At 38.5% G+C, this 26,331-nt stretch overlaps 1 long non-coding RNA gene across 1 annotated transcript; it reads right to left on the reverse strand.

Annotated features, from left to right (window-relative positions):
- Window positions 1-910: 910 nt before the first annotated feature.
- LOC309622749 lies at window positions 911-24,541 on the reverse strand. Its single transcript, XR_014241106.1, has 2 exons — window positions 7,513-24,541; window positions 911-7,190 (listed from the first exon to the last, which is right to left on the reverse strand). It is a non-coding gene; the product is annotated as an uncharacterized lncRNA (long non-coding RNA).
- Between the last annotated feature and the right edge of the window lie 1,790 nt (window positions 24,542-26,331).

Consider the following 26,331-nt stretch of genomic DNA (forward strand, 5'->3'; position numbering starts at 1 on the left):
ACGCTGGAAGATGATGGGTGGAGTGGATTGACCACTGGTAGTGTTTTGCTGTTAATTCTGCAAGGAGACTCTGAGAGGATTTACATGTGTCTGACAATTACCCTAAAATGCTGCTCACCGTAGTGATGTGTTGGGAAATGGAAAATGCTCAGGGGTCATTTAGCAATCATATTCTGATAGTGTTCTCTCAGCATATTATGGGGTTTTTTCCTCCTTCTTTATAGTAATATATAGGAGGAAACACAACAACTTTTCACAGCAACAGAAAATTCATATTCAGGTGAGAACAATTTTAAACAACTAGGGAAATTATCTGAGAAGAGACCTCTTTGAAGTGTCTTGGAGGTTTTCATGAATAAACTTTGGAGGGCTGTACATTCTAGCTATCTTCCCCACAAATACAGTTTTTGAGCTTGTAAATGCCCACAGTGTATATGCCTGAACACCTACATATTTTCATTATGTCTCTGAATTCCCTGCCATAATTACCATGGAGAAGAAGGATAGAACACTTATAGTTAAATTCACACTTGTGAATTTAACTCTTAGTTATCTTACAAGGCTGTCCATTTTGATTAGAGCTTGCTTGATTATGTAAGACTATTTCCAAGTCTGAAAATCTGTAACTCTTAAGGAGACCAAGCTGAAATCTTAACTTTTTTGAAAGTGAATGTCTTCCAAATTTCATCTCAGCTTTTTTAAAAAAGAGACTGATATTAGAAAACTGTAAGTGTTGTATTTAAATAGGTGTACAGTTCTATTTTATTGTATATGAATTAATGATGTATTTATATTGAGTTTTGCCTAAAAAATAAGTGTTATTACTATTGGATACATAATTTTATTATTTTTAATTACTAATATGAAGTTAAGTGTGTGGTCAGATGCCTGTCTGGAATCTCTAACTCAATTTTCCTCTTACTTAGTTTAAATCTGTTTTTAAAACAGTAAATCTTGCAAGCAGTTTTACTTTCCTTAAATATCATTTACAAATGTTTTTCCACTTTCTGAAACTCGATCAAGTATACTGTGAAAGGACTTTTAAATCTCTCTGCTTCTTGAAATATAGATAAAAGCTGTAAAGATTTCCTTCTGTATTTGCTGTTATAATTTTGTACTGAAATCCCACAGACCACAGTATTTACTAAATCAGGTTCTCAGAATAATGCATTGTTTACCAAGGCATGGAAATATGGTTTCCACAGTTAATAAGTACTATTTACTGAAGTGAACCACCAGAACAGCAGAGTTACAAGGGATACTTTATATCACATGAAGAAAAGTTTCTCACTAGATTATTAGGTTTTAGTGATTTTTTTTTATTTTATTTTTTTCTGGATGGTGTGTCAAGGGAATTAGTAGACTGGAAAAAGACTGCAAGGTCAATAGCATAAATTGTATGTAAATAGCCAAAACATATTGTTTGGTTTGCCAAACACCCACAGAAGATTGCATCATTAAGGTAGGAATTTGTAAGCCTTCTAAATACAAAGTGGCAACATTTCCAAACCCACTGGTCATACTTATACGTATTTATGTAAAGCTGCATGGTAGAATGTCCAATCTGTTTATCTTTCATTGTCTTCTTATTAGATGATGATGATTGTCAACAATTATTGAGCTCTTGCTACGTGTCAGGTACTGTTCAAGGGCCCTAGATGCGCTATCAATTTATTTACTCCTCTCTAACATACTTTTAGTCTCATTTGTAGGTGGGAGATCTGACTTGGTTGCAATTTGCATGGAAAAGAAAAAATCTTCACACTCTCCGTAAATGCCCCTTATTTGTTTTCCTTACCTTTTATTATCTTTTCCATACATGTGAGAACACTTCATAAGTTTTGTTTGAGGTAATCTTTGGAATACTGTTTTCTTCTTCCAGTTTTATTGAGATAACAATTGACATACAACCTCATATAGGTTTATAAAAGGTTTATAAGGTGTACAGCGTAATGATTTGACATCTATACATCATGAAATGGTTATCACAATAAGTTTAGTGACTATCCATCATCTCGTATAGTTACAACATAAAAAATACAGAAAAACATTTTTTTTTTCTTGTGATGAGTGGTTTGTTGTTTTTATTCCCTCCTCTTGTAACCTCCTTCACTCCCAAGTCCACTGCCCAGGTAAATGCCGTCACATAGGTCTGATTCCTGTCCTATTCTTTCCCTTCCTTTTCCATCTCCCACACCCAGCTCAGCAGCAGTACTGGTCCTTCTAACTAAACAAGAAAAGTTTTTGTTTTTGTTTTTTTAATGGACACAGTCATTACTCAGCTTAAGTTGATTGTCACCATAGGATAATGTTGCTCTAGAATTGTCATAATCTGGCTTTTAAACAAGAGAATAGAAATCTAGGTTTTACATGCAAAATTTCTGATTTTGAAATAATGGTTCAAGTTTTGAGGGGAAAAAACCTGAAAACTGAAAAAATATGCTCTTGGGCATATCTAGGCTGTAAGTTTGAAGTCTCCATTTCTACTCCAGTCAGTGCTCAGTTCATTGGTTATGATTGTAGGTGTAAAAAAAACAACTGCTACTTTTATAGGTAGAAAACCTTCGATTCCACAAATTACAAACTTCAAAAAAATTTAAAAGAAAAACACAAGGCATCACAAAAAGCACTGACTTCTGTAATTAAGAAATTAATTTAAGAAGGATATAAGTCTCTGTTATAAGGTTCTTTGTTTTTCTATTCTGCCTCTCCAATCATATTGCTTATTCTTTTACTTCATTTAGCAAACTTCCTTAGGAACACTGAAAGTTTAGTTAAAAACGCAATGGCAAGGGTTGCCAAAGGGGAGGGTGGTGAGGGGAAGAGAGAAATAGGTGAGGGAGATTAAGAAGTACAAACTTCCAGTTACAAAACAGATGAGTCATGGGTATGAAATGTATAGTGTGGAGAATATCATCAATAATAATGTAATAACTTTGTACAGTGACAGATGGTAGCTAGACTTACTGTGGTGATCATTTTGAAAAGTATAGAAACACTATGTTGTATAACAGGAAGTAATACAGTGTTGTAGGTCAATTATACTTCAAAAACAAACAAACAAACCAACAAGCTCATAGAAAAAGTGATTAGATTTGTGGCTACCAGAGGTGGAGGGGAGGGGAGGGGGGAATTGGATGAAGGCAGTCAAAAGATACAGACTTCCAGTTATAAGATAAGTAAGTACCAGGGATGTAGTGTACAACATGGTAAATACAACTGACACTGCTATACATTACATATGAAAGTTAAGAGAGTAAATCCTAAGAGTTCTCATCCTGAGGAAAAAATTCAATATCAAGCAAAAATTTAAGGCTTTCTAATTTTCAGCATCCCATTATTTGGATTGTCTTGGGGGTGGCACAGTGCACTTCAGTGAAGTAAGCAAATTGTTTAAGAAACTATACCAGGTGGAAAGCAAACTTCAATTAACAGTAGAAAGGAGGGCCCTTTAAACAAGCAAAAACACTTGGGTGGTGTTTACAAGTTGGCAAAAGCCATCCTGTGGTCGAGAAGCTGGTAAAGTCTTGAAGGAGGGCCAGTGGGGTCTCTAGGCAGAGGGGCGGCCTGTGCAGGGACTGTGGTTCTTCTTAGATGTCTCTAGCAAGCCTGAGGTAGGGGCAGTGTAGACGCACAGGAAGGGGAGAGGGAAAGGAACAGGGAGAAACATTAAGAGAGAAAGAAGAGAGAACTGTAATCATAGCTACTATTCAATAGCGCTTACTATGTGCTGGCTTTGTTTTTTGGTTCTTTTTCTTTCATTTCATCCCCTCCTCCCTCCCTGAGTAAGCCTACAAGGTAAGTGTTAATATTTTCATTTTATAGATAAAGAACCTGGGACTCAGAGAAGCTTCTGTACAGGTTAGACAGTGGTGGAGCTGATGTTTAGGTTGAAGTCTGCCTGACCTCAAAGCTATTAATCACTACAGTATATGGTCCTCCCAGTGTCTCTTATGGAAAGGGAAATAAGGGTACCCCAGAAGTTCCCTCAAAGGCCTGTTGGCAGCTCCTGGACTGGGCCATAGGTGTCAAGATGTTAAGAACATCTACCTTGACCTTGGCTGTTCCAGCCTTAAGATCACTTGAAGTCAATAAAAAATGGCTGGAGTGTCCCAGAGATTAGTTTTATAGATTGCCTAGCACTTCATGCCAAGAGAAGCAATTCCATTTCTCATGTGGCCCCATGTGGTTCCAACTCCCTTTCCTTCTTTGCTGTGCAGACACGCACTGTGGAGTGTAAAAAGTGATTTGGTGGCCAAATACTACAGTATGGCTGGAAAACCCTTGCCTTATGCAGAAGCAGCTGTGGGGTTCTTGGTATTATTCTTTCTTCTCTGACTGTCTGTTAAGGAAGCCAAGTGAAAATGGACTCTCCAGGATGACAGGCAGTTTATGTATGCAGAACTGCACGCATCGACTAGGTTTTTGGTAGTTGGATAGTAGCTTTCCAGATAAAGCCAATGATATTCAATTATGGATGGAGATCTTCAGCATTCAGGTTCTATTTTTCTGACTCCCCAACACAAAACCAAATTACGATTCATCTCTGCTTGTGACTTCACTTCTCTTTTGCAAAAACCAGGATGCCCAAGTTTAAGTGGTTGATTACTTTTTAAAGATTTAATTCAGCTTTATTTCAAGGCTAAAAGCCAAGTTCATCATGACCAAAGTATAGGCTGAAAAAAAGGGGTATGTAGCACATTAAAAATTTTCTTGATTATGAGAAGCAGTTAGAACTTCCACAGTCTGAGATTTCCTGCCTTTTTTTTTTCCATTGATGAGTTTTAGATTCTTGTGTATGGGTAATACATCTTGTATATCTAGATGAAAATTTTGTCAGAGAACCAAAACAGTCACTATTACTAATCCCCAGTATAGATAAAACCCCAATTAGTTTGTCTTTTTTTTTTTTTTTGATTGGGTATTTATTTCTGTTTATTGCTGTAGGTGGCAAAGATTAAACAGTACTGTTAAGTAATTTTTTAAATGTGCTGAACATTTATTCTTGGTCAGATACAATACCAAGACATAGTCCCTGCCCTCAAGATTCCTATAGTACAAAGGAAGAAACAGGAAAATAAACTGACAAATACCACGCAGTAAGCTAAGTAGTTATGACCCCTGCCTTTGGTTGGCTGCTGCTTCTCCTTCATCCCATTGAAAGTGTCTACTTCCCTCACAAATGACATACCCAAAGGCTGAATCTTCCTGTGAACGTGTGTGTCTTATGGGAAAGGGAATCGAGGGAGGATTTAGGGGTCAGGAGGGAACTAACTTGATGTACAAGACATTCTTCCAGGCTCGAGGTGGGGTGTGGGCACAGGAGCCTGCGTTCAGAGGATGACTTGCCGAGGATGGAGGCTCTTTGCCTTGTCTGGAGCAGCAAAGCTGCTGGAGAGAGATTTCCGTCAAAACTGATACACAGGTGGAGCATTGTAACATTCATTTTAAGCCAATTAAATAGGGTAAGAAGGACAAGGAACACCTCTGAGAACTTTATGATTGAAATGGTTTCCCTGTTCACTGAGTAGAGAGAAAGACGGGTGATGAAAGGAGAAGCATAGTTCTCAGGGTGTCATTTTCAATTTCAGAGCCAGAGTGAGTAATTTATAAAGAAGAGTAAAATAAAGCCAATTTTTGCCCCCCAGAACAAAGGCTAGCTAGTTCAACAAAGCGAAGGGTGATTTTCTACATATTTATTCCATGTAGAGAGAAGTATTATTTGGAGTACTTGCTAGAACTTCTTCACATAGGTCTATTTGATACATTTGCAGAAAAGTGGTTTTCGATGTATGTTTCATTGGCCAAAAAGAAGGTTGTATTTGGCTTCCTAAAAGGTGGTTGTGTGTGGAGATGAGTGGAGGAAATTGTCATATTTTTGGTTATTTTAAATTTAATTGATAGAATCATGAACTGCATTCAAAGGCAATGTAGACCATCGTTTTCTGAGAAATTCACCAGATGTTATGTGGTTATATGTGAGCACACCTGAAAAGGATTTTAAACATTAAAGTCTGAATCCAAAACTATTCTTTAACATTTTAATTTTTCTTAAAAAGACTCTTAAGACTGAAGGATAATAATGTTTAGGAGGTGAGCTTACCAAGGCCCAATCAGTGAAGCCAGATCTACATGAAGCCCCAAATCAGCTTCTGCCTGGTGAGGTCTTAGAATTGTCTTAAATGAAGAGGAAAACTGTCCATAACTGCAAGTGGAAGTAGTCATTAAGACAGGCTCAATCACCACCAAGATAGACTACTTTTAAGCTTAAATGTGTTTCATTATTGGACACTATAATAAACCAGCACTGAACAACGAGATCACTTAAATTTACCAGATAGTTCACTTTCTGAGAAACTCCTTGCCTTGCCTTTCTCTCTGTTCTCTCAATATTCCAATACCTGATGCAGCAGATACTACAGAAACAACTAAGGAAAACTCGTCACCCCAGATTTGATCATATATCGGGAGTAAGATGTGATTGCCAAAGCTTGCAGGTTTATACTTGCCCAGAATATACTTGTGCTGTCAGTCACTAGGGTATCTTTGAGTCCCTGTGGGTGAAGGGGAGGCAGAATTTTACCTCTGCCCATCTTAGGTTTTCAGCTGGGACTCTTTAACAAAAAGACAGCTTGACAAGAGAAAAATAGTTTATTAATGCATGCAGTACGCATCATGGGAGCAACTTAAACTGAAAGTAATTCAAAATGGCAGCTTTGAGTTCCAGCTTATATAACATCTTCAACAAAAAACATTAAATTTATAGAGACATGACAGACACAGGAAGGCAGTTTTAGGCTTCCAAAGGCAGCAAACTGGGAAGGTAAATATATGGGTGGAAACTAATGAGGTAAAATTTGTAGATTCCTCTGGTGCCACCTCTGGGCTGATAAGAGTCTGTCTCCAGTGAAAGGAGAGTTTACATCCTGCCTTTAGGCAGAAAAGGGAGAGGTTTTCTCTGCTTTTGCTACTTCTTAATTGCCTTCCGCTCAAAATTATTTTTATGTCAAAGAGGGATATTTTGAGGTGACATATTCTGGTTTCCTTTTAAGGAGCACTTAACAAGGGACTTCCCTAGCCAAAGTGTGTCTTTAGCCCTCCTAAAAATATCCTCTTTCTTCTGGCGTCCTCCCTACTAGTAACCACAATTTCTGTTACTGAAGTCTCAACGACGGAAAATGGTCCCATGCCTTTTTTTTTTTTTTAATGTAAATGACTGCTTATATTTATTTATTTATTTATGACTGTGTTGAGTCCTCGTTTCCGTGCGAGGGCTTTCTCTAGTTGCGGCAAGTGGGGACCACTCTTCATCGCGGTGCGCGGGCCTCTCACCATCGCGGCCTCTCTTGTTGCGGAGCACAGGCTCCAGACGCACAGGCTCAGTAATTGTGGCTCACGGGCCCAGTTGCTCCGCGGCATGTGGGATCTTCCCAGACCAGGGCTCGAACCCGTGTCCCCTGCACCGGCAGGCAGACTCCCAACCACTGCGCCACCAGGGAAGCCCTCCCATGCCTTTTTTATCTTGAGATCATATTATACTTACGGAAGATTTACAAAGATAGCCAGAGTCTCTGCCCTTAACCCAGTTTTCCCTAATGTTAGCCATTCTGTATATCACCATCTTATTGCTGTTTGAATTTACATTTCTGCAATGACTACTGATGTTGAACATCTTTTCATATGCTTATTTCCACCCATATATCTTCTTTGAGCATCTGCTCAGAAACATATCCCATTTTTAAAAAATTGGGCTGTGTGTTTTCTTTTTTGGGGGGTGGGTTTGAGAGTTGTTTATATATTCTGGATATAAGTTAAATATCTATATATAATTAATCTATATAGTAATTTCTCCTGGTCTTTGGTGCTCTTTATTTCTTTTTGCATATTCAAGTTCAAGTTTTAGTCTGATTTCATATTCCTTCTGCCTGATGAACTTCCTTTAGCATTTCTCATAGAATAGATCTGCTGGCAATGAATTCCATCAGTTTGTATTTGTTTGAGAAAGTCTTTCTCCTTTAGTTTTGAAAGTTATTTTCACAGGCTATAGATTTCTAGGTTGATGATTTCCTCCCAGCCCCGATACCATCACTTTAAAGATGTCTCTCATTGTCTTCTGGTTTACCGGTTTCCGATGAGAAATTTGTTGTCATAGTTCTCTTTCTTCCTCCCTGCATGTAATGTTTCTTTTTCTTCCAGTTGCTTTCAAAATTTTACATTTGTCTTTTGTTCTCAGCAACTTGAATATGACATTTGAAGATGTGTGTGTGTCTGTGTGTGTGTTAGTATTTATCCTGCTTGGTTTTCTGTTTGGCATCTGTAATTAATATTGGAAAATTCTTGGCCAATTTTTCTTCAAATATTTTTTTCTGCCCTGTTCTTGCGTTCTTCCCTTTTTGAGTTTCTAATTACATGTATGTTATAAATGTTTGATATTGTCCCACAGCTCTTAATTATTTTGGTTTATTTTTCACTCTTTTTTTCTCTTTGGGTTTTAATTTGGGTAATTTATATTGACTTCTCTTCAAGTTAAGTGATGCATTCATTGGTAGAGTTAAGTGTACTGGTGAGCCTGTCAAAGTCATTCTTTTTGTTACTGTGCTTTTCATTTTTAGCATTTTCATTGGATTGTTTCTCTCTCCTGATGAAATTACTCATCTGATCTTATGTGTTGCCTACTTTTTTCTTCAGAGCTTTTAACATATTAATCACCATTATTTTAAAATTCCCTATCAGATGTTTTCCACATCTGTGTCATACCCAAATGTGGTTCTGATTATTGCTTTGCTTTGTGTCTTCTTTCTTTCCTTTTTGTATACCTCATAATATTTTTTGAAAGCTGAATGTCTTGTATAAGATAGGAAAGACTGAGGTAAATTGTTTTTATGCCTGGAAATAGACACACTTTTCCTTTCATTAGGTCTTTAATGTGGGCATTGGAGTAAATCTAATGAGCACTTGGGCTGGTTTGAAGTTTGTTGTTGCTATGGTTACCCTCAATGCCCCACAGGCTTCAAATGTGGATGCCTTGTGTCTAATCTGAGAGTTTGGAGAGCAGTGTCAGTTTGGCCCTGCACTCTAAGTCTTCCCTTTCTACTTTACCTCAGGAGGATCTCTTTGTACATTCTTGCTCCTCTTATGTCCCTCTCCCCACAGTATTCTTGTTACTTGTTATTTGAACTTTTTCCTTGGTGGTGGAGGACAGTGGAATGGAACATCCTCTACTGTTATGACTAAATCTCAGTCTTAGGTAGGGTCTTAGGAGTATGGCCTTCTCAATTCTCCTACCCCTTCTCTGACTGTAATTTGGGGCCTAGTGTGTATTCCTGCCCCTAACATAGGACTAACCTTTTGTCTTTTTCTATTTCCCTCCTCCCACTGCAAGTTTTCATCTGTGTCCTAAGGAGAGCATCATTGTTATTCCCCCCTTCCCCAAAGATTAAGACTTTTGTTCCAGAGAGAGACTGGAGAAACAGATGAGGGGTCCTGCTTCTCCCACAGGGCTCCTCTTCTCCTCTCCCAGGTTTGCATTAAAATTGATATTTCTTAAGACTTTTTCTTTTTTGTGGATGAGCATCCAGTGGGGTTTATAGAGAAAAAAAAAAGGGCTGAGGGTATGGACTCTTCCAATTTCTGTGGCTCTCAGCTGTTTCATGCTGTGTACCCAGTCCTGTCCTGCCTTCAGCAATTCATCAGTTATTCCAGCTGAAACCTCACTGGTGTGTGGTTGCTTTTAACCTGGGTTAGTGAGTGCTTATGTCTCCTCTCTCCCAGTAGGTGCCTGTTTCTCTTAAAATTTTGAGCAAGTTATTTGTTCTGCAACTGTAGTTTTCTGATAGGTTAAAAAAATGTCATAAATTTGAAGCTAGTTTAGCTCTTTTTCATTGCAATGCTGTGAATAATATTCCTTCCAGCTAAACTCACCAGATAAAATACAAAACACCCAGTTAAATTTGAATTTAAGATAAACAATGATTAATCTTTTAGTATAAATATAATCCCATACAAAATTTAAATTTAACTGAGTGTACTATATTTTTATTTGCTAAAACTGGCAACCCTACTCTGAGCTCTCTGTATCCTGGTGCAGAAGTAGAATTCCCATAGTTTTTCTTTGTTTGTTTGTTTTGTGTGTGTGAAGTCTCATCACGAGCAAGTTCCATATTTAAAGAACATTTTAAAACAAAAGACGTTTTAAAAACGGAGCTGAAATAAAATATAATAATAAACACAAAGGTATCAAGTCATAGTGACATTTGAGGTTTCCGTGGAGAGGATATTTTTACTTGAGTTTTTTTAGCCTTTCTGCTACCTTCCAATTGTACCCTATAAACTGGACTAAAATTTAGGTTTGGTGAACAATTTCATTTTTTCCCATTTATTCATTAATGATGTGATTTTTCTTACTATGGGATCATGGAGTTCTCTGAGAAGCTGTTGATAGTTATGAATACTCTCCTGAGAAAAAATTGTATAACACTTTCCACTTATGATTTCAGAGGTTCACATGACTGTAAAGATCTTTTACAAAACCGTAGATGAGGCAGAGAGGGAAGAAATATTGAATGTTACCTCAGCCTATCAATGTCATGTCAGACATACTGAGCTGTGCTATGTATTGTGGAATGGATGACAGCATACTGATTACTGTGAGACTGGAATATATCTATTTTGGTCAAGGAGATACTTATTTTAGAAATAGTTTTATTTAGCTATTATCTGCATGAGCCAGTGCTCCATTTGCATTTTTATTTACTTCTATGTTTGACACAGCTATCCATTACACAGAGCAGCATTTTTCTTAAACTTCCAAAGTACAGCAGACACACTGCGAAGCTGAACTTGGATGATCCATCAGTGTAGACAGCCCCATTTCACGTTCTGGAAGTTTTTCAAAATTATGTGCTTATTTCCATATGTACCACAACGACATCTCTCCTCTTTCCATATATTTTAATAAACTAAAATATAGTGGTTGGGTCACTGGGACTAAAGGATGGCATAGAAACAAAACAATGTAACCTCACTCTATTGTTCTTTAAGTTTCTTGTTCTAGACCATGGGTTGGAAAAAAATAGTTGGGAGGCTGGCCCTCTTTTTATAAATAAAGTTTTATTAGAACACAGCTACACAAATTGTTTACATATTGTCTCTGGCTATTTTCAATCTACAAGGACAGAGTTGAGCAGTTGCGACAGAGACTGTATGGCTCACAAGCCATATATAGTATCTGGCCCTTTAAGAATGAGTTTGCCGTTTTAGACAAAGGACAAAGAAAGATAAGAAGAGAACAAATTTATACATGACCACAAGCTGTTGTGCTACTCATTTAGTTTCCACAGCAAGGTTGTTGCTATGTGAAAAATTGCTTATTTATACTTAAATTCTTTAGAAGCCCCCAAGTTGCTCTCAGAGGCTCAGAGGCAATTTCAATAGCCTCTTTAGACTAGTTTGGAAAATCTCTCCAATTCTCCCTTCTACTTTAATTCCTCATTAGTCTTGGGATAAAAAATCGAGTAGAGTTGAGAGCCAATCAGCTTGGTTTTGGGGATAAAAACTAAGCAGAGTTGAGAGAGAGAATTAAAAGTTTTATCTCAGCATGAGATCAGGAAGGGAAAGAGAGAGCTATGTAATCCAAGGATAAATACATTTTATTTAGGAGTCTTTTATCATTCTTGGAAATTTTGCCAATGATTTTAAATGAAAACTAATTTTCTTTCTTTTTTCTTTCTAAATAAGGAAATGCTGAGAGAGGCATTGCATTTTTCTTAAAAAAATAGATCTGTGGAATTTCTTGAAAGGTCAGTTGTACAGTGCTCTCTCTCACACATAGATATACACAGACACAGACAGCTTTTGCAAAAAATATTATCTGGATTCTGGGGCACAGACCATGGGGTTAGGATCTGGGATTTGACCTTCTTTCTACAGAGAGCTGTCAGGCATTATACAAACTCTACAGGAACCAGTAACGTTTGGGAAACTGCCTGAGATAGACTGGATATCTCAGAGTTTACGTGCAGTTGTCCAGATACGACTCTAGCAGTAATCAGAGGTGTTCTTTTACTCATATTTCTGTAAAAATAACAAAAGAATAAACTGGGAGCCAAACCCACACTATGGAATTAACTTAAATATATTTGCTAGAGGTCTTCAGTTGGTGTACGTGATAGGCAGATGCACTGCAAACATTTCAAGTTGGGCCACTACATTTTGATCTGAGAGGCCAGCATTTGAGTTGTAACTGAGTGTACATGCTGTTGTAGCAAAGTCTGTCAGAGAGAATATTGGGCTGAATAGGTTTTGTGCCTGTGAGGTGAAAATGCTATGAAAAAGAGATGAGAGACATGTGTAATAATAAGCCAAAGGAAGAGTATATGTTTACTGGGTTACGCTAGAAATTTGCTTCTTTAATAAATAAGAAATAGAACCATCAATATTCTAGCAAGTCCTTGACCTGGTAACACCATGCTAAGAGGAGACAAAGTACCTTAGCTTGGGTTCCCACACCGCAACCAAAAACAGAGCCTGAGACAAGAGCTTTAGTAATTTGTCTCGGAGAAGAGGTTAACAGGTGGGAGGGAAAGCCAATAAAGGATGCATAACTGACTTGGTCACCACTGTGAGCACCTGGTGCTTGACAGCACTGGGGCCTTCTGGGGGTCTACCTGGACTGTCAGAACCGTCCTCTGTGCAACAGCAGAGGGATGATGATTCTGCTGGCTCCTGTCCTACACGGGTCTGGAGTTGCCGCATAAGGACTAACTCCCTTGTATTTCCAGGTAGCAGAATTGGCCATCCCAAAATAGGCCTCTTTGGCCTAAGGAAACTACGAGCTGATTATTTTGAGGAATTACAGATAAAGGAGAAACTCTGAAAACAAGAGTAGTAATACCCCTTTCATAAGGGAAATTTACATTAGAATGGGGACCTGTACCAGGAAAGAAGATATTACCAGAGATCACTTTTTCCCCTGAGAGACTTATCTGCAGGGCAGGGCAATTTTGGTTACCAAACTTTTCCTCTTTTCACCTTCCCATGAATTACCTTCCCTCACTTGAAGCCCCAGACCCTATCCCTCTCCTTAGCTCAGGATGGCATATAAGCCTCAATCGTCTGGCAGCCTTTGGAGTTTCATATCTTTCTGGGGTGTACATAATCAACATTATTTTTCTTTTCTCCTGTTAACCTGTCTTTTATTATGGGGGAGGGAGGGTCTCAGCCACGGAACCTAGAAGAGTACTGGGAAAATTAATTTTCCCCTCCTACACAGGTTTGTACATGTGTAATTGTGAGCAAGTTCCCACAGGAGTCTTATACCTGTAGTGTCAGAAATTTTGGGGCACGAAGTGCAAAACAAACAAGACAACTAAGGGGAGGTGCTGTCAGCTTATACCTGGGAGAAGCCAGCTGCCGTAGCCACAGCTGGAATCAAAGTTTGCTGTGAAGATATTAGGCAGGAAGTGGAAGTGTATATTAGAGTTCTATATTGCTGTCTAATAAATGACCCCCAAATTTAATGCTTGAAACAGCAGCATTTATTATCTCCATTTATGTAGGTCAGGAATCAGGTGTGATTTAGCTCAGTCCTTCTCTGCACTGAAAAGCTCTGGATGAATATACTAACATACAAACAATGGAGGTTATGATCAAGCGGATTTTCACCTTTTCCTCAACTATTCTGAAACTTTTGAGATTTTTTGTAAGTTCTTAATTACTCGTGTAATCAAGACAAATATATAGTTAAAATATATCACAGTTGCTTAAACACTGTTTAACAGATAAATATCAACCTCCTCAGCCAGGCACAAAACACACTTCCTGATCTGGCTTCCACCTATGCCTGGCCTTATTTCTCATAATTCCCTCTCTGCAAAGGCCACATTCTAAGGAGCAGAACTATTCCCTGACGATGCCATTCCCTCTGTCCGGAATGCCTTTTCTCTCCTGTTTACTAAGCAAACTTTTATTTATCCTTTAAAGCCCATCCCCAAAGGTGGTACCTCAGTGAAGCCACATCTGACTCCCCAGGCTTCATCCTCAGACCTCCTTGGGAATGTATCTTTTATAGCCCTTTTCCCGTGGTATTTTAAATCTTTCATCTCTCTCCTTCTGGATGGTGAACACAGGAATTCTGTATTTATTCTAAATGTTTCCTCTACAATTGGAAAGCCGATACTCATACGTTTATATGTTTGTTTATATGTTTGTATGTCTTCCTGTGCTACTATGTTAAGAACCATTTAGCTCAAGTGATACAAAGAAGACTGAGTGACAAAATTATAAATTAAAAGGAATAAATATTTTTCTATCTTTTCAAATTGTCTTTGTTGTTGGATTAGTTATCCGAAATTTGAAATATATTTCTAGAAGTTAGTTTACATGGTAAGCGAGTAAAGGAAGAAAGAATGGTAAAATGTAAAACCAAATAGGTCTACTGTATGATCCAAGGGTAACTTTAAAGTCTCGCTATACCCTGAAAATTTCTTTTCATTTAACAATTTTGGATATATATATGTAAATATATGTAGTTTAAATTATAGCTAAGTTTCCCCTAAGAAACTGAAGGCATCGAAGAGGGAGCTGGATTCTGTTTCACTAAACCAAGCTGACATCTCTGGTTCAATCCCAGAATCTTAAAGGCTACAAAGAGATAGAAAACAGCCCAACTTGCAACTCAGACCATGAGTGAGTTTGCCAAGCTGTACGTTAACAGCAAGCTCCACTGGGTTTATAAACTGCCCAAACTTGGCACACACTGGACTCAGCTTTATTCCTAGTCTGTTCACACTTCAACGTCATGTTCTAGAATAATCCAAAATATCATGCTTAGGAAGAGCAATATAGTCTATGTAGTGGTTCATTGGGAAATAGCTTCTCCATGTTTTAATTACCTTTCTTCCCAAGGCATGACAAATGCTTCAGAGACAGCAAATAGGAACCCAGAAATAGTGCCCACACTTTAATGTTAAGTACATATTCTCCTAGGCTAAATTCACTTTTCCTTAAACCTAAAAGTCAGAATTACTAACTTTTAGAACATCTCAAAATGAGAGGACAGAAGGCAATCTGCACTGTTTCTCATGTTAAGCTTTAACAGAGTAAAGAGACATGTCTACCTGGCCAGTGGCTGCCAGTGCTAGACAGTGGTTGACAAGACCCTAATGTGGAGAAGTATCAAACAAGACAAAGAAAGAATTAGAGGGAAATGGTGCAATTCCTCATTAACAGCTAAGTGCCAATAAAAATGGAAAATCAAAATGAAGATGAATCAAAAGGAAATTGTCTGCGCATAAAAATCACTGGGGAAAAATAGACTGTCTGCTAAATCATACTGTCATTTCTTTATACTTGGCTCTCCATTAAGAATGAAAAATAATCCAATTGTACTAAAACTTATCTTGGAAAATCTTAGTACCCATGCTGGTTTTTTGCACACCAGCCCCCTGCATGAGTCAGATCCGTTCCCTGCTGTTCCCTGCCCTGCTTTGGGCTGTAAGACACTGACGCCTAAGCACACTATTACCAGGGCTCCTTGAAGAATATCCTTGGCCAATGATAGGCACCACCAGGAGATAGGAAGGCAGCATGACAAAGGATAGGTCATTTTTTTCCTGTATCCTGCCTGCTTTGGGCTGTTTTCTGGCATTGGGTGCACCCCTCCACCACTAGAGGTCCTATTATATGGGCCCTTCTCCCTGGCTCTTTCTCTCGTTGGGCTTCTCAATGCTAATATCTCTCCTGCCCCTTCAGGTCTAGGCATGATAATGCCTTCCTGTATTGCTAGTTCCTAAGAGATTCCAACATCGTTTTTGGTCTCTCTTCACCCAGCCTACACCTCTGTAAATGGTCCCTTATGAAAGTCTTTTTTATCATGTGAGTTGGATTCTCTTTCTCCACGGGATTTCAGTGATACAATTCTCCTCTGAGTCCTGAGAAGTAAACTTACTCCTGAAACATCAAGACACCTGATTTCGCATCCTTAACCCTCCTTGCTCACACTCCTGCTTATTGGCTTCAGTTGCGTAAGAAAACGTGCTTGTTGATTGTAAGTACACTACTGTAGTTCTGATGAATTCTACTCATTAAACTCTGCCCTGACTCACCCCTACTGACATCTTAAAAACGCCTTCAGTCACTTACATCTCATGATAGTGCTGCCCAGAGCACCAAACCACAAGCAAGTTTTGTTCTGGAGCTGATCTTATGCACAAGATCGTTGGGCGATGGTTGTCTAAAGGCGTGGGAAGGGTGATGTGTAGGGACACATCATGAGGAGGGGTGCCCAAGGTGAGAAAAGTGTGTGAGGAAATCTTTTTCTAACCCACACTGAAAATTTGTTTAAGTGACACTTCAGAGAAAGTATAGAATCTTGTTGCTGAACGGGATAGAATTCATACAGTCCAACGACTTCACTTTATAGATAAGAAAACTGAGGGTCCGAGAGACCCTCTGAGAGACTAAGTGTCTTAGTACAGAAGCAGGACTAGAACTCCAGCTGTCTCTGCAGCTTTTGTTCAATAAGATCTTATTGTGATCTCATATACTCACGGTCTATGGAGTGGACAAAGTAGTGTGCCAAAGTCTGCAGCAAAAACAATTTATATTGATCAAAGAGAAAAACAATTAGGAACTGATTTTTATTGTAATTTTTGGATGCCAGAATTGCCATGGGATAGGAGATGAAACTTTAATTTCATAGTCTTGCTATATTTTAAGATGGCTTCTATTGAGGAAGAAAAGAAGGGAGGGAGGGAGGAGCTAGTTTATTTAAGACTAAACTTCCTGAGAAATCAAATGTCTACATCTTACATATATTAGCTCATCTGCCAGGTAGACACTGTCTCTCATCAATGACAAAACATGCTGAGTTTGCCCCTGACTCATTCAATATGGCCTCAAAATACAAACTAATTTTTCAGTCATCCTTTAGTCTAAAGCTATAAGTTTTCCTTTTCATTCATTTAAGTTTCCATGTTCATTTGCAGAAATTTTAAACCTACTTTCCAGTATAACACATGACCCCTCAGTGTCTAAGCAGTATCATGTAGTGATTAGTTCATGGGTTTGGAATCAGACAGACTGCATTTAGGTGCCCCTCTGACATTTCCACTAACCATGTGACTTTGGAAAAATACAAAGCCTCTCTGGCCTCAGTTGCCTGCTTTGGTAGTCAAACGGGGATGCTAATAATAGTACTTACCTTTTAGGGATGTTGAAATTAGAGTTTTAAAAGTGAAGTCCTTAATAGAGTGCCTGGGGTATAGTACATGTATGATATAGAATAATTATTATTAGTGGGAATAATTGTTTATAACTACAGTCTTCTCACTTAATTTCCCAGTTAATATTAAAAAAGCAAAACCTTTGCTCCATAAACTGTATTTCATTACAGAGATGGTATCTAGCTCAGAAGATTAACTGCTAATGATTTAACCTAAATTTTATACTTCTACACAAGTAATAATAGTAATTAAAGAGCAGAGTTGCCTGATTAGATTTAACATTTTTAAAAATCATATCAAAACACAAAGGGTCCATTGAAAATGTTATCCAGAGGAAATTACCTTTGCCTCCTGTGTGGCTAAGGGAAATTTTTTTTTCCCTGAAACTAATTCTATGACTTATTTTATTTTGTATTAAAAGTTTTAAAGGCTAATAAGAAAATTGTCCAACAAGGCAAGTAGTGGTCTGGAAGACTGAAGTACAGATTTTCATAAATCAGACTATTTTCTTTCTCTCTTCCCATTATATCCAGATAACTGAATAAAAGTTTTGACTTTCTTTTGGTAAATGTTCAACATAATGATTTAGTTTTTGAGCTTCAAACAACCTAGATAAACCCAACAGAAGACATAACTAACATAACTAAAGTCATTGCAAAGATAATTTCTTATTAGTTACCAGTTACCATGGAAGTTCAAGGAATCACTTCTGAGGTCCCTTTAAAAAAAATATAAGTAATGCCTTTATTTGTTAGTCAGAATGATCAGTTAAGACTATTTCATAAATACCATGAATAATATAACATTTTAATTTCTTTTCGTTGATGTTGCTTGCACCATGAACAATTTTAATTTGAACTCGTAGAAGTTACATGTGTAACCTCTGACCAGATGGCCTCTTCCAGTTGGTCAAATCAACAAGTCAGTCCACCATTCTAAAGACTTCTTAGGAATCTCCCATTATGTTTTCTCTGTCCTAACTTTATCCTTATTCCTATTTCAAGATTCATGCATGTCAGCATATAGCATCTTTATTATATATTCACATATTAGTCAGAAATACTCTTCTCCATTGAGGGTAAGTGTGGAATTATTATTGGTTGCTTTCAAATAAGAGTTAAACTTTCTCCTCAAGGTCAGCAAATGGGGTTTGAATTTTTTCCATTACCAATAGTATCAGAAAGGATTAGGTTCTGCTACCAATAACAGAATATTCAGACAAAAGTGGCTTCATCACACAGAAGTTTATTTTTCCTAAATGTTCAGGTAGGCATTTGCTGGCTTGGTTTGGCCCCTCTAGGATATCTTGGCCCAGATCTCTAAGATACGCTTTTTTTTTCTCCTCATGAGTCCAACATGGATGCTGGAGATACGGTGATCATTTTCATTTCCTGGCAAAAATGCTTTCTCAGAAATGCCACTCAATAATTTCTGCTTCTATCTCATTTGCCACCTTCGTCTGTGAGGGAGGCAGGAAAATAAACTCTTTGTAAGAAAAAAAGAAGGAGAGAATAGATGTTAGATTGCCAACTTGTGTTTCTGCCACCCCATTCAGTCTTCGTTGATGTTAATTTTTCTATCTACACCCTTCTAGGATATTAGAATTCTACAAGAGTCCTTACTTAGAATCACTTCCATATTTGACAGTTATTCTTACATACTTCTTTGTTTTCTAAACTCTACTGCCCATTTTTATAAGCTTATGTTCTCCTCAACATCTTAAAAAATGAAACAAAACAAAACAAAATAGACAGAATGTCAGTGGAGAAAGAGAAGGACCAAACATGTTGCTTAATCACAAATGAAAAATAAACTGGCAAAGGGACCAAGTGCATCCACTGTATTGGATAATATGTGCACAGTGGGATATGAGTGACTAATATGGATAAACAACAGATTGTTCTACCAGAGCCCTCAACAATTTCCTCAGGGTTGGAGGGGACAATTGCAACTGTTTGCATCTCTTGGCCCTCCTGCTTCTTCTGATTTGACCCTGCATTATATGTATTTTGGGTTAGTTTGGCTTTTGTGTGTCTGATGAAGCAGGCTGCAATTCCTGAGTGCTAAAGAGTGATTGAATCTCTCTTGCATTGTTAAATTCAAGCCAATGAATATATATATGTGTGTGTGTGTATGTATATATATATATATATATATATATATATATATATATATATATCTCCATGAAGAAGCCAAAACTAATCCAAAAGCAAATACAAAGATATTTAAATAATTTCCAAGTGTCAGAGAGCACCTCATACCTGAAAATTCACTGTTAAAATGGGAATTTGGGGGCTTCCCTGGTGGCGCAGTGGTTGAGAATCTGCCTGCCAATGCAGGGGACACAGGTTTGAGCCCTGGTCTGGGAAGATCCCACATGCCACGGAGCGACTAGGCCCGTGAGCCACAATTACTGAGCCTGCGCGTCTGGAGCCTGTGCTCCGCAACAAGAGAGGCCGCGATATAGTGATAGGCCCGCGCACCGCGATGAAGAGTGACCCCCACTTGCTGCAACTAGAGAAAGCCCTCGCACAGAAACGAAGACCCAACACAGTCATAAATAAATTAATTAATTAAATAAATAAAATTTTAAAAAAATTTTTTTAAAAATGTGAATTTGGGAAGTCCGGGTAAAATGGGAAATAGATCATTAGAATCAAGAAGACTGAACTGCTGGGTTGTAATTAGATGTGGCATTTACCATAATGGCTTTATATACACTGAGAGCTCTGTGTAAGGCTGAGGCTGTGACAGGACAAACTCTTCCCTCACGTGATAATTTTTAGCTTTTAAAATCTGTAGCAGTTGGAGCTCTTGTTTTACTGGCAATGGCCTGATACATGTAACAATAAACTATACCATAATAGGGCTTACAGTTCTTATGGGAGATTTTAGGGATTTAAAACCGAGTTCCCCTAGCTCCACCTTTCATTGGCCTACATTTGGGTGTCTATTACTGCCATAAAATAAGAAAGTGATGTTCTTTCCCACCTAGAGTTCTGTTGTCAAGCCACGAGTCATCTCTTAGAGAGGTTAATGCAGCTCAATAAACACCACTGTGCTTACAGGAGAAGATACCATTTCCAATGACAAGAAGCTCTCAGTGAGTAAATGGTTATCTTTCCAGCAGACACATGACTCTAGATCTGAGTAGTCTAGTCTCCTTAGGTGAAAACTTTTTGAGAATGCAGTTATTCTTTTTAGTTAGAAAAGTTAGTTATCACTAAAAGTTAATGTGGTTTAAACTGACCTTAGCACATGAAAAGATGCTCAACAGCATTAGCCATCAGGAAAATGCAAATTAAATCTACAATGAGAGACTTTCAGTTTTTGATCTGGTATAAAATGAGCTTAGAGGTTGTCACTTTGTCCTAACAACAGGTAAAAAGTTGAACAAACTGAAAAATCAACAACTCCTGTTAGATCTGCCAGAGAAGTGAGATCATAGGAAAAACTGCAGCCCCCAATATTGGAGAGACAGACAGGAAGATACAGAGAACTACAACTTATTGGCACAGGTATCCATGAGCAAAAATCTCCCTGGGAATCAGTACCTGTGTAGGAAAACCTGAACTGTAATTCACAAATTGCTGGAGCTCAGTGTGGACAAGTGTGAGTTAAAAACTCCAGGGTAACACAGTTAGAGGGGGACTCCAACACTTTTGTGAGCTTCACTTCCAGGAACTCTACCATGTTTTTACAGTGAATACCAGAGAAAAATCCCTTTGTGCTTCTGGCAGGAGAAGGGGGAAAGTCACCATTTTGAAATAGCCAGAGCATTCTGTTCTTAACAAAACCTGTCCTCAGGAGAAACTGTGTTATCAGAGTCTAACCTGCTGGGGTTTTATCAGAGCCTATAGAACTCCCAGAGGATAATATAGGAGAAAAACTAGATGATTTGGGGTATGGCAATGACTTTTTAGGTACAATACCAAAAACATGACCCATGAAAGAAATAATTGATAAGCTAGACTTTAATAAATTAAATTCTGCTCAGTGAAAGACAATGTCAAGGGAATGAGAAAATAAACCACAGACTGGGGGGAAATATTTTCAAAAGACACATCTGATACAGAATTTTTATCCAAAGTACACCAAAAACTCTTAAAACTCAACCATAAGAAAACAAACAACTGGATTAAAAAAGGGGCAAAAACCTCTTAACAGACACATCACCAGAGGAGATATGTAGATGGAAAATAAACATATGAAAAGATGCTTCACATCATATATCATCAGGGAAATTTAAATTAAAACAATACAGTAAGTCCCCTATATACGAACAAGTTCCGTTCTGAGAGCACGTTTGTAAGTACAATTTGTTCGTAAGTCCTACAAAGTTAGCCTAGGTACCCAACTAACATAATCGGCTACATACTACCATACTGTAAGAGGTTTATAATACCTTTCACACAAATAATACATAAAAAACAAGCAAACACAAAAAATAAAGAAAACATTTTTCATCTTACAGTACAGTACCTTGAAAAGTACAGTAGTACAGTACAACGGCTGGCATACAGGGGCTGGCATCGAGTGAACAGGCAAGAAGAGTTGCTGACTGGGGGAAGGAGAGGAGGTGGGAGATGGTAGAGCTGTAGGATCATCAGCAATAGGGGATGAAGGGCAAGCTGCAATTTTATTCATGCCTGACATTGACGACACAGGTTCTGGTTCCTTGCTAGATTCAATTCTATCTACCCACTTGAAAAAACAATCCAGTGATGTTTGGATAATGGCTCTTTTTTTCTCATCATAGATGACATGGTAGCATGGGATTGCATTCTGAACAGCTGCTGTAACCTTCATGTACTGTTCTACTTTCAGGTCCTGTGTCTCAAAAACTAACAGTGCCTCCTCAAATAAAGAAAATCCCCTTGCCATTTCCTGTATCGTGAATCTCTTCGGTTCTTCAGTTACTTCTTCTTCCTCTTGTCTTTCTTCGTCCTTTCTCTGTGCCTCCAATTCCATCAAGTCTTCATTAGTAAGCTCCTCGTGTTGCACAGCAAGGAGTTCAGTGAAGTCATCCTCCTGCAGATCTAGCTTGAAATAAAGATGCTGTACTACTGTACTCTATATAGTACTGTACAGTAAAGTACACAAAAGCACAACCACTTGTAGAGGATGCATGCATGTGACAATGTACGCTGGACATGGGAACTAACTTACGTGATTGGACACGTAAACGCACGTTCGCATCTTTGAAAGTTCTCAACTTGAAGGTTCATATGTAGGGGACTTTCTATAACGAGATACTACTACATACCTATTAGAATGGCTCAAATCCAAACCAGTGACAAACAAATGCTGGTGAGGATGTGGAGCAACAGGAGCTCCCATTCATTGCTGGTGGGAATGCAAAATGGTCTACAGCCACTTTGGAAGACAATTGGGCAGTTTCTTACCATATGATCCAGCAGGCTTACTCACTGGTATTTTCCAAATGCATTAAAAACTTATGTCCACACAAAAACCTACGCATAAATATTTATAGCAACTTTATCCACAATTGCCAAAACTTGGAAGCAAACAAAAGTCCTTCAGTAGGTGAATGAACTGTGGTACATCTAGATAACAGAATATTATTCAGCACGAAAAAGAAATAAACTATCAAGCAATGAAAAGACATGGGGCAAACTTAAAATATATATTTCTAAGTGAAAGAAGCCAAACTGAAAAGGCTACATACTGTATGATTCCAACTATATGACATCCTAGAAAAGTCAAAACTATGGAGATGGTAAGAAGATTATTGGTCGCCAAGGGTTAGAGAAAGAAAGGGATGAATAGGTGGAGCACAAAGGATTTTTATGGCAGTGAAACGATTTTGTATGACTCTACAATAGTGGATACACGCCTTATACATTTGTCAAAACCATAGAATGTACAACACTGAGAGCGAACACTAACATTCAGGTGATAATGATGTGTCAGTGTAGGTTCGTCACTTGTAACAAATGTACCAGTGTGGTGTAGAGACAGTGGGCATATGGAAACGCCAGAATCTGCACTTAATTTTGCTGTGAACCTAAAACTGCTCTAAAAACTACAGTTTACTAATTTAAAAAAACAGTGAGCTATCCTTACACACCTATCAGAATTGCTGAAATAAATATTGACAACACTACATGCTGACAAGAATGTGGGAAAACTGAATCATTCATACATTGCTGATGGGAAAGTAAAATGATACAGCCATTCAGGAAAACAATTTGGCAGTTACTTAATAAACTAAACATGCAACTACCATGCGATCCAACAATTGTCCTTTGCCCTCTAGTCTGTTTATCCCAGAGAAATAAAGACTTATGTTCACACAAAAACCTGTACACGGATGTTTACACCAGCTTTATTCGTAACAGTCCCAAACTGGAACAACTCAGATGTCCTTCAATGGATGAATAGTTAAGCAAATTGTGGTAGATCCGTACCATGGAATACTACTCAGTAAGAGAACTGAGAACAAACTGTTGATACAAGAAGTAACTTGGGTGAATATCCAGAGACTTATGCTGAGTGAATAAAGCCTGTCTCCAAAGTTTTTACACACTGTATAATTCCACTTATATAACAGTCATCAAAGGACAAAACTTAGACATGGAGAACAAATTAGTGGTTGCCAGAGTTTAAGGAGGGAGCGGGGCATGAGGGAAGAGAATGTGTCTGTGAAAGTACAATAGGAGGAATTGATGGAAATGTTCAGAATATTGACTGTTATCAGGGTCAAGATCCAGTTGTGATACTGTACTGTAGTTTTGCAGGATGTTCTCACCCGCAGGCGGCGGGTGAGGGGAACTAGGTACAGCGTATACAGGATCTCTCGCTGCCATTACAACTGCAGGTGTCTATAATTATGCGAAAATAAGAAGGTTTAAAACAAATACATGTAACACATTAAAACTTTACAATTTTTTCTTAAAAAACAATCAAAAACCCCACAGCTGTTCTCAGAAGCGATTTGGCTTTAAAAATTTTTCTAGCCAAAAGGCTAAAGACTTTCCTATGTGAATTTTTTTAAAAAGCTTATTTATTTATTTATTTATTCATTTATTGATTGATTGCTGTGTTGGGTCTTCGTTTCTGTGCGAGGGCTTTCTCTAGTTGTGGCAAGTGGGGGCCACTCTTCATCGCGGTGCGCGGGCCTCTCACTATCGCGGCCTCTCTTGTTGTGGAGCACAGGCTCCAGACGCGCAGGCTCAGTACTTGTGGCTCACGGGCCTAGTTGCTCCGCGGCATGTGGGATCTTCCCAGACCAGGGCTCGAACCCGTGTCCCCTGCATTGGCAGGCAGATTCTCAACCACTGCGCCACCAGGGAAGCCCCCTATGTGAATTTTTAAAGAGACTGGTCCTCAGAAAAAAGAGAAAGCAAGATGAGGGAGATGAAAAAAGATGGAAAGCATGTGTAGTATTTTGCATGGTCCATTCATGCAATAAATGCCAAACTGCCAAGTCAGTTATAGAAGAAAGGTTACTAAATGGGAAAATAGATACTATGTATTAATACGTTAAAACACAGGTAGAAGTATATAAATGTTGTCAGATATGTAATAATAGTCATAAATTCATTTGACAAATCTGGCATATTCCACAAAAAATGCACTAAGCATTTCTGCGCCAAGTAGTGGGTATAGAACAGTGAGCAGAAAAGCTCTTACAGCATCTGTCCTCATGGAACTCAATCTATTGGATGCGGGGACTTTTTTGCTCTTCTGTTTCCTTCAGCATACTCTTTTAAGTTTCATGTGGGATCCAAAGGACATATTTTATATAGTTTGTGACCTTAAAGTGATTATAATTTTGGGTTCAGGGACAAGATTCATAAACACATAATAAAAATCAAAGAAAAGTAGAATATTGGGCATATGTCCACATTGATAGAAGGTTTCAAATCTGAGGCATCACCTTGAGTGGGTGTGGAGGGTGCTTAACTCTGCTGAGGGTGCCCAGACACTTCACGCACAGGTCAGTAGCAGCAAAGGGAAACAGAGTCTCCTGTGGTTGACTCTTGGCCCCAGTTTCTCTGTGTAGCCAACACCTCACTGAATCTTCTAAACCAGATTTATTGTTTGAACATCCTTGCTCTCTGTGATTGTTCCCCTCCTAGCTGACACTAGTGTTGCATTTCCATGTCATCTGTATACTTTTTGAATTTGAATTTCCAGAGTCTGAGCCCAGTTCCCTTGTAAGGTTCTTCACTCCCTTTCCAAAGGAATTGGTAAAAATGTTTGACTTTTTTTATGTGTTGGTGACACCACTGAGCACATTAAAGCCCTCTCGGTAAGCAGACCTAAGGGTAACCCTGGAGTTCTCTTCCAGCACTGAGTCTCTAGTGGCTGATAAAGACATTCCCCAAAGCAGTTATGACAGCATGGAGAAGCTGTGGGAAATGATGTGTTTCCATAGTGGCTTGTGAAAGGGGAGTCTTTCATTCAAGAGCACAGAAGATGCCCCATGTAGGAGTGAGTGTAGGACACCCTGCTGATAATGTCATTAAGTGAGCTCAGTGTAGACTTGCAGAAATAGAGCATTACTGCCTGGCATAGCCACCACTGTACACTGGCCAGAGGAAGATGGCATTTCATTCTATAGTTTCTATGTATTCTCTTATTTCGGGGATTAACAGACCCTTGCCTCCACCTCTGTTAAGCACTTCATGAACTAAGGCCTTCCCACTACCAGACAAAGACACAGTTTCTACTGGCTCTCAGGACTCTAATCACTTCTATATACCTCCACGACTCAAAATTCCATGAGGACCATAATTTTTTGGACACTGTTTAGCGAATGGGTGGAAATTGTTTGCAATGAGTCTCACTCAGCAACTCGGGGCAAACTGCTCTGTGTTCTGTTTTGTCCTGGTCTGTGGAATAAGCCTTAATAAAATTCACATGCCCAAGACCTGTGGTTGCCTGTGAAACTATTTCATCCAACAATGAAATATTTGGATTGGCTGACGTGGGCTACCAGCTGGCTAAACATTGGTGAGGCTGGGTGTATTGAAATGGCGTCATTAGTAGACGTTGGCATACACTTTGTGGAGATACAACCACTATAACGGGACTGTGTCCAGCAGAGAATGGGAAATATTTTAAGGGAGGCAAAACCTCA

The sequence above is a fragment of the Balaenoptera borealis genome (genome assembly GCF_965194805.1).
Source record: "Balaenoptera borealis genome assembly, chromosome: 2".
NCBI classification, from domain to species: domain Eukaryota; kingdom Metazoa; phylum Chordata; class Mammalia; order Artiodactyla; family Balaenopteridae; genus Balaenoptera; species Balaenoptera borealis.